Source organism: Ostrea edulis, chromosome 4 (genome assembly GCF_947568905.1).
Source record: "Ostrea edulis chromosome 4, xbOstEdul1.1, whole genome shotgun sequence".
NCBI classification, from domain to species: Eukaryota; Metazoa; Mollusca; class Bivalvia; order Ostreida; family Ostreidae; genus Ostrea; species Ostrea edulis.
This window is the reverse complement of record NC_079167.1, coordinates 38,250,369-38,260,782: the sequence shown is the minus strand read 5'-3', so window position 1 is coordinate 38,260,782 and position 10,414 is coordinate 38,250,369.

Sequence of the window (10,414 nt, the reverse complement as noted above, 5' to 3'; positions counted from 1 at the left end):
ATTGTGAGTTGGGCAAACACGGACCCCTAGCTATAGCAGGTGTGGGATCAGGTGCCTAGGAGGAGTAAGCATCCCCTGTTGACCGAACACACCCGCCGTGAGCCCTTTATCTTGTTCAGGTAAACGGAGTCATCCGTAGTCAAAATTAGTGTGCCAAGAACGGCCTAACAATCGGTATGAAACACTTCTGACAGTAGGTAAGGAATTGTTGAGCTAATCTTGAGGAGATTGTAAATGCTTAAAAATGATGTAAATGTAGATCACGCTCTCTTTTCTGTTATATATGCAAATACTTTACCAGTGCAAGACAGTATGAGCTTCATCTATAGCTATCAGCTTTACGGAAATTCCCATTAAGTAAACTCTCTGGTGATGTAAATATGTAACGCACCTTATAATGCAGGAGTGCTTCATCTTGATAAATAAATAAATGTTTATTCGCTATATACATACATAAATACCAAGGATAACCCATGAAAGCTCGAAAGCTTATTTCCAATGGGGTCCTTTTGATGCACGCTAGGGAGTCTTTTATGTGGGAGGAAACCCACGTGTCCGAACGGGCGACCGCCATACCCTCTCACACACAACCACTGCCGATCACGGGGATCGAACTCTGGTCGCAGCGGTGAGAAGCTAGAACGCTACTTGGACACCCTTGATCAACACATAATATGTAAATATATATTAAATATGTTTAATATTATCACTGCTACATGTCACGTGAATAAAATCAGTCATGCATGATACAATTAAAAATTCAATGCAGATTAATATGGTCTTAAAATCCCGTTCACATGTCATTTTGTAATTATCGTAGGTGCGACATCAGTTTTGTTTACACGAGGGAGGTACGTTAAGGTCATAATTACTGGTTCAAATTGTGCCGACAACACAACTAAAACAAATTACGAACCAAGTCCGTTCATAAATACACATTGCTTCTGTATGCTAGATAAGAGTGGCAAAACTACGAATGCTGAATGTTCATAGACTCGTGCGTTGTAGTAAACGCTTGGTAACACAGACTTTTTCTTCCCAGTCTTTATAGACACAAACACATCCCCCCGCTTCAATAATGCAGATAAAGCATCTCGTTGAAAGCTTTGCAACTTGTCCAACTTGAACGTCGTCAAAATCTTCGTTTCAAAAGCGATGTTTTCAATACGAACATTGGAAATATGGACCGTGCCTTTTTCATCAGTTGAATATCGCAATAAGGAATGGTAAAGCGACCAATCGCATGTAGAAGCCGAGACACGCCTTCCAGCAAAAATATCGGCTTTGTATCCCATGGGATGTAAAAGAAGTGCGACCGACCGAGGTTTTCTATTCTCCCAAACATTGGACTATATAAAGTCCTGATGTAATTTAAATTGTTAAAGGAAAGGGTATATTTATATAGCTTAAAACTTCATGGAACCAAAGCGTCTGTAATTTTCGAAGGGTGTAAATTTGTATGCCAAATTAGATTTGGTGCATCTGTTCTGAAAGAAAACAAAAATATTAGTTTACTTGTATAACATATTGTGACTGATTGTGTTTGACAAATTGGTTTTCGTGCATCTGGTCTGAAAGAAAACACAAATATTAGTTTACTTGTACATATATGTAGAATAAATTGTGTTTGTCAAATTAGTTTAGATGCATCTGTTCTGAATGAAAACAAAATTATTAGTTTACATGTGTGGCTGCTTGTTTTAGTGTGCGTTCATCTGTTCTTGGGAAATTCCGATTGTTATCCTTAAAGTTGTAGTGGATCTCAGGGGTGGAGGGTGTAAAATAGTTTGTGAACACTTCTTCTATATGGCTTATCGGAGTTCATAATGTCTACTTTCTCCTCTATACCATGCTGTAATTTAAGGTGGTTTTATTTGATGCACTTTCATTATGGGGAACTGGGGAGACATTTAGGTTTTTATTAAAAACAGTCTCTAACATTAAGTATCTGTTGCAATCTTTTAATTAGTGGAAAACAAAAATTTATTTCATAGTAAAATGGTTTAACTCATAACTCCCGTAGTAATCCGGGTTAAAATAGGTCCTCAGGGTCACTTGCTTGTACATACATGTTAGAGGCGACTTTTTGGGACGGTCCTTCGAACCAGAAAGTCACAGTAAGAAGATCCCTCCCTGCTCAAAGGCCGTTAGCGCTGAGCATAAGCTTAATTCTTGCAGCTCTTCACTGGCAATGATATCGTTTCCAAATAAGTAATAAATTCTCGAGAGGGACGTTAAACGAAATACAATAAATCATATGTTTATGAAAAAATATATGTCGCAACCATTGAAATTAGTTTTTTCCTTGAATTCGAGGGAAAATATAATTACAACTTGTTGTGTTGTACTTGAAAGTCAGAATTATTTATCGCACGCTACCACATCATATCCTGTAGCATAGACATTGCACGTGATCAAGCTTATACATGCGTCTAGACAGCATTCTGGTAGACTTCAAAAGTTCAATATATTAATCTGAAAATCAATACCATAAATGTATTAAAAAAAAAGAAGAAGAAAATGGTTACTTTTTCTCAAATATATTTGTCCTTTTCTCTGTCTATGAAGAGAAATGCTAATATTATAGGATGCAATTTATAGTGTTGAAGAAAGGGTATATTTATATAGTTGAAAATTTCATGGAACCGAAACGATAGTAATATTTTTGGGCGCACATTTGTATGCAAGGTGAAGATAACGAACAGTGATCAATCTCATAACTCCTACAAGCAATACAAAATAGATAGTTGGGCAAACACGGACCCCTGGACACACCAGAGGTGGGATCAGGTGCCTAGGAGGAGTAAGCATCCCCTGTTGACCGGTCACACCCGCCGTGAGTCCCATATCCTGATCCGGTAAACGGAGTTATTCGCAGTCAAAATCAGTGTGCCAAGAACGGCTTAACAATCGGTATGAAACACGTCTGACAGCATTTGACCCAATGATAAGTTGTATTGACGAACTAGATCGTTATAACGAGCATAGAATTTGCGAAATGCTGACTTCAATCGAGACTGTTGAAATCCCTGTACCATCAACTTGTTTGTCAGTAGCTTACCTCGATTTAAAAACTGACTATACGCATAACAAGCTCTTGCATATCGAATCAGTTGAGATATATAAACACCATATGCAGGTGATAATGGAATATTACTACATAAATGTGGGAAGTTGACGATGGAGAAGCTGAAATCATCCCGTTTGTCATACAGTTGAGTTGTCAGTTTGCCGTTAATGTCTACTTTCAATAAAATATCTAAGTATGAAGCAGAAGTGGACGACTCTGTGGTGTCCTTTATTTCGAGCTCACAGGGATATATCAAACCGACATATGAATGAAAGCTATCATTGTTAATAGACAAAACGTCATCCATATATCTAAAAGTCGAATTGAAGGTCACAGCGAGAGATTTTTTCTTCTCGCGTAGAAGTTTTTGAATAAATTCTGCTTCATATGAATATAAAAACAGGTCAGCTAACAAAGGAGCACAATTCGTGCCCATGGGAATTCCAACAGACTGTTGGAAGACCTGATCACCAAAGACCACGAAGATATTGTCAATGAGGAACTCTAGCATATTTTTTATTTCAAACTTCAGAGTACTTGTGCGTGGAATCAGAGTGGTGTTTAACAAAGTAAGTTTTTGAATGACTGATCACTAGATATGAATATTTCCGTTTTCCGTTTTTGTTGAAGAAGCAACTGTCTATGATGCCAAAAAGTTTATTCTTTAATTTATCGTGAGGAATGGTCGTGCATAGTGTTGAAAAGTCATAGGTTTTAATGCTATTGATTTGGGGAAAATTCTGTGATTTCAAGTTTACTAAAAGTCAAATTAATTTTGGTGCATCTGTTCTTGGAAAAAACTTTCTTTTCGATGTATAACAGATAATGACTGATAAATTCGAGTTATTTAAAACGATATCTGAGATCCCGTTGGGATCCAGGTTAGAATAGGTCCTCAGTACCCCAGGTTTGTCGAAAGAGGCGACTAAATAGGACAGTCCTTTGAATGAGTCCGCAAAAACCGATGTCCCGTGTCACAGCACGTGTGACACGATAAAAAAAAAAACAATCTAAAAGACCCGAGCATAGACCTAAAATTTGCAGCTCTTCACTAAAAATGATGAAGTCTCCATATGGATGAAAATTTTTCGAGAGGGACGTTAAACAATAATATATAACAAATCAATCTGGTTGACCATAGACTAATTTGTTTTCGTATAGTGAACTTTTGTTCTTCCAAAGCGGTATATCCTCGTGATTATTTTAGTCAAAAGGCCACCAAAACGATGTACTCATCCAACAGTTAAATACAAATGCATGCCGAACTTTGTCAAACTGTGTCAGCAACTTTTGGAGAGAAGAGGACACGTTAGATTTCAACAGTTTCACGGAGAATCACGCGCTACCGGTAACTATTCCGGCTAAACATTGTCACGTAATATTTGAATTTACTGAAAAAGAAAGAAAGTTCTGCAGGATTCCAGCGCTATCGGCTCCAGTGTGGCTACATGTGATGGGATTTTATTATTTTTGTTACACTGGTATGTAAAGAAAGATAACCCCTTTTCAACATTGAAATTATACGATGTACTATATTTGTAGGAGGAATATAAATAAATGTCGTTTTCGGATTGAAAAATGTTGAAATTTAGTCTCTGAAGCACATTAATCCAAGAAAACCAATTGTGAATGATGTTTTATAGTTATTTAACGTTGATTTATTGTCTGAAAACACATGATTTATAAGTTTGCAAATCCCCTATTGAACTACTGTGTACATCGAATCTAATTAGGAATAATCTCAAGCTGTTGCACCGAACTTGTACAAGTTCTCAAGTTCGAATCGTAGTAAACACTTTTTCCAAATGCAGTTCATTGATATAGTTTTTAGTTTATCGAATTGCATGTTCATAAATCTTAAAATCATTGAAAGTGATTGGCAAACGTGTACATTTTATGTATTGTAGAAGACAAGTACAATCTCCAGCACTTTGTGCACTGTCCTATATGTTGTTTTCATTCAAAATCTTTTCAAATTGATTACTTTTAATGAACAACTGAGATGATTGACATGTCCATATATTAAAGGGACTGGTTCACGATTTTTGAAAACAATATTTTTCAGTTTTGTTGTTAAATATTAAAATTTTAACTCTTTTAATGTTGAAAGCCAAAATTTTGACCTTCTGAATGCAAGAATAAAAGCAATATTTTTGCTTTTTGATATCATAGACAATTGCTTCAACAAAAATAGAAAAAAGGAAATATTCATATCTAGTGATCAGTCATCCAAAAACTTACTTTGTTAAATACCACTCTGATTCCACGCACAAGTACTCTGAAGTTGAAATAAAAAATATGCTAGAGTACCTCATTGACAATATCTTCGTGGTCTTTGGTGATCAGGTCTTCCAACAGTCTGTTGGAATTCCCATGGACACGAATTGTGCTCCTTTGTTAGCTGACCTGTTTCTATATTCATATGAAGTAGAATATATTGATAAACTTCTACGTGAGAAGAAAAAATCTCTTGCGGTGGCCTTCAATTCGACATTTAGATATATCGACGACGTTTTGTCTATTAACAATAATAACTTTCATTCATATGTCAATTCGATATATTCCCGTGAGCTCGAAATTAAAAAAAACATCAGAGTCGTCCACTTCTGCTTCATACTTAGATATTTTATTGAAAGTAAACATTAACGGCAAACTAGCAACTCAATTTTATGACAAACGGGATGATTTCAGCTTCTCCATCGTCAACTTCCCATATTTGTATAGCAATATTCCATTATCACCTGCATATAGTGATTATATCTCTCAACTGATTCGATATGCAAGAGACTGTTCTGCGTCTGGTCAAGTTTTAAATCGAGGCAAGCTACTGACAAACAAATTGATGGTACAGGGGTTGTACAGTCTTGATTGAAGTCAGCATTTCGCCAATTCTATGCTCGTTATAACGATCTAGTTCGTCAATACAACTTATCATTGGGTCAAATGCTGTCTGACGTGTTTCATACCGATTGTTAGGCCGTTCTTGGCACACTGATTTTGACTACGGATAACTCCATTTACCTGATCAGGATATAGGGCTCACGGCGGGTGTTACCGGTCGACAGGAGATGCTTACTCCTCCTAGGCACCTGATCCCACTCCGGTGTGTCCAGGGGTCCGTGTTTGCCCAACTATCTATTTTGTATTGATTTTGGGAGTTGTGAGATTGATAACTGTTCGTTATCTTCACCTTTCATTTAAGCCTTTACTCTGTGTTATGTAAACAAAGACTCGAGTCTTTTTATGTTTACAAACAAACTAGTGAAATACTGATTTTGTGATATAAAGCATCTTTTAAAAGTCACAAATTAAACTTATGGATGATACACTTTACCCAAAGAATCGATATCCATTTGTTTTGAAAACTTCGTAAACAATAACATACCACAATCATTTTTTACTCTAAAATGAGCTGTTGTGATAATGTATATCCTTAATGTTTTGTGAAACCTCTGGTGTATCCAGGGGTCTGTGTTTGTCTGATCCCACCTCTGGTGTGTCCAGGGGTCTGTGTTTGTCTGATCCCACCTCTGGTGTGTCCAGGGGTCCGTGTTTGTCTGATCCCACCTCTGGTGTGTCCAGGGGTCCGTGTTTTCCCCAACTATCTATTTTGTATTGGCTGTAGGAGTCACTGTTCGTTATCTTCACCTTTCATTAGACAGTAGATTTTGATCATGAAAAGTGAAAAACAAATTTTTTGCGGAAAATCGTGAATCAGTCGCTTTAAATAACGAAAAGAGATGGATATATACATGTATGCACATCTTCCCACACAAATTGCCTAGAAATTGTAGAATAGGGCCATGAGCCGTAACGGTCACCTGAGTAACATACAACAACTCCTCTATGGACCGTTCAGTCAGAGGGTGTGAATTATTTCTTACAACAAGAACATGGATTATCCCTATCTTTCAAGATTCGGTTTATTATTCTATAAATATCCAGGAATAAAAGAGGATTTTTAAAGAAAGATAATGAAGCGCATACTTCTATGTTATGACTGCTCAGTAACTAGGTCATAGATTTCACAATTTTAGTAAAAGTCTTCACGTTTTTCAAAACAGTATTTTGTCACAATGCACCGGGTGTATTATTTTACTTCTATCTTGTCTAGTCAAAGTTAACCACCTTGTCATCTTATTACCATGTTTTATTTAAAGTCTTTCTATTGTTTTATCATTTACTTTATAGCTTTTGCAGGTCTTTTATTGGTATATCGTCATTGATTATTAGTTCAAACATTGTACAGTGCATAGAAACTGTATGTAGTTTTTCGCTTTATAAATGAATAAAATAATATTTAAAAAGTATCATCACTCTTTTACCTACATGTATTTAGCTCTGCTCTAGATCTAGCCTGAACATCTCATGTATCCTCGGAGGTCCATGAGTCGTTACCCTAAGGATGTTTGCCACATCAATCGCTTGTTTAAACTTGTTACACTAAATTTATTATAACATACCTAAAGGACTTCTATTTCTTCGTAGGACTTTACATTATTTTCATTATTTTTTCATTTAATAAATAAATAATTGAGCACTGCAAACACCAATGAAGCGGATACACCATTTTGAAAAACTGGTCCCAGGGTCGTGACGTCAGATATAAACAAAACTGTAAGGCCAAAGCAGTCTAAAGATTCATTTATAATGAAAAATAATGCAACAATGAATAAATGGGGAATTGCACGATATAACAAATTCAGTTAACAAATATGATAACATTGGATAACAATTTTAACAATGTAATTAACATTAAAAAATTTAATCAATATAATAATAACAGTAAAGCATATTGGGATAATTGTAAACATTTTAATCACTCTTCTGTACAGTGAGGACAGAAAAACGAGTCATTCCTTCTAACAAATCTCACTAGTGAGCAGTAATTTAAATGAACCCAGTGGTTACATCTGTCACACTGTGCCCATTTGGTAAACACTAAAGAAACACATTTCTTGATCTGTTCCGGTTGCCATCTGTGACAAATGCAACAAAGCTTCGATGGATCTATGTTCTCAGTGTCACTGTCCGAGTCACTATTGGCATCATCAGAAATCATAGCTGATGGCCCTGGTTGTTGAGTGTCATCAATGAAAACAATTTCCTTTTTTTGGTTTGACTTTCCTCACACTGGTTGACTTTTTTCCCCATGTGATCCTTTCTGAATTCTTTCGTGCTCCACCATTTTCTCAATTACTCCATCAGAAATTTCCTTCCCTGCCACTATCTTACTTAAAGCTGACATGAATTAATAAATATAGTATAATTCTATATGTCCGCCATATTTCTTTGCTAATCCGCCATATTAGTTGGAAATTCTATTGTTATATGTATCGGGGTTCGCATGGTATATAAGGGGACGAGCTTTGCTACGCTTCACTTCACATCAGTGTCTTTGATTTACCTGTGCGGGTAGCTTCGACAGGTAACACGTACATCTCCGATACTAATTTATAGAACATCAAGAAGAAATGAAATCACGTTTTGGAACACCACGCAGTGCTCAAAATTATAATAAACATATCTTACAGTAGTAAATCATTCTAAATATATATATTTGGATAAATATATATAGAATGCCTTTTCTTTACGTGAACGTGCGTACATTTGATGTAAATATGTCAAAACTACACAAAAATGCGGAGAAATTTTTCATCTTTTATCTGTTGATAAAATGGAATAAGCAAAGAGTATACAATCTATACCATTCACAATTACTTCAAGTAAAAGGCAAAGACATAAATACTACTGTACTTATAAAAATGGCATGTATGCTCGCCATGAAAACGCATCGAATGCGGACGACTATTTACCTGGGCCTACTCGTAATATCAGTAAAGGACCGCAGATGTACGTGTACACTTGTCGAAAATACTCTAAGTAGTAGTAAAACTCCCTTTATTTGCATAATCCATGAAACAAAACGATAAACTCCATTTGCATTCCAACAGTAAACAACATTGTCCATTGTACAGACTGCGACACACTTAGCCCGTGCCGATCAGCTATCTTCAATCAGGGGAAGTATCAGAGTATAATATTTACCCTGTATTGTGCGCATATGCTTTACTGGTCAAGGTATTGCAGATTTATAAATCAGGAAATCATTTAGGTACATAAATTTGCATATACAACACTGTACGAGTGTATGGGATGAGAGAGAGAGAGAGAGAGAGAGAGAGAGAGAGAGAGAGAGAACAATGAGAGAGATAACGACGAGAGAGAGGGGGGGGACCGATGATCTTGTAATAATCGTGCTCTTATTAAGACAAATGATATCGTTAATTCAATAAAAAGAGAACAGTACTAGTAACTCAATATTGCTCTCATTAATTGATAATACAGATTTATTTGATTCATTTAAAGCACGCATTAATTAAAAATTAAACATATTTTGAAATAATGTTATTTTCAATTACTTCATTTTATGATAATTTGGCGCTCAATAGATCTTATATATCTATGCCATTTTGCGTTATTACATTCTGCGTCGAACTCGACGCAAATTGTACTAATGCAAAATGTAATAATCGAGTTTATCACATTTTGCGTCGTTATCAAACATCAAGGGGAGAGGACAAGAGTGTCTGTCACCCACCTTTAATAACAATATCCATTTTTTGTTAGTTTGTAATGCAAATAAAAGATACATTGAGTGACAACCCCTCCCCCACTTACCCCAGCTTGAAAGTTCTGATATAACAGTAGAAGACACACACCACCACCAATTAAGAAAATGAAGATATGAGGCACTCATAGTAGAGGACTCTAACCACCCCATCCGACCCCCAACGATTGAAGAAAATGAAGTGTAGGGGAAAATTATTGAGGTAGTCAAAGTAAAAGACTCTTTAACCCTTCACCCCACATTGGGACTTTGAACATCGGACAAAACATCTTGGTTTGTTTGGGTGTTTTGTTTTGTTTTATTGCTGTTTTCGTTCATCTTTTTTAATTATTATTTTGAATGGCAAGAAATTTTGAAGAATCCAATTTTCCATTTTATCCCCTGTTGTATCCCCCCCCCCCATGAAAAATGACGATACATATCTGGTTATTACATGTACATTTTGTTTTGCAACACATGCATGTATACTAATTGTATGGTGCATGTAGAATTGCACCCTTTACCAAGTTTTCCTTCATTTACACAGTGTAAGAAATGGTAAACCAAAATCACAAAACAAAATGCATAAAGACCAAGATATTTTCAAGCGTAGGAACTTCATTCATGAATACATATAAATACATGTATTCAGAAAAATCGCATGCACGCATTGCAGGACTATAGCATTTGTGTGTTTTAACGTTTCTGTAACATGCCATAATGATTACTTCGAG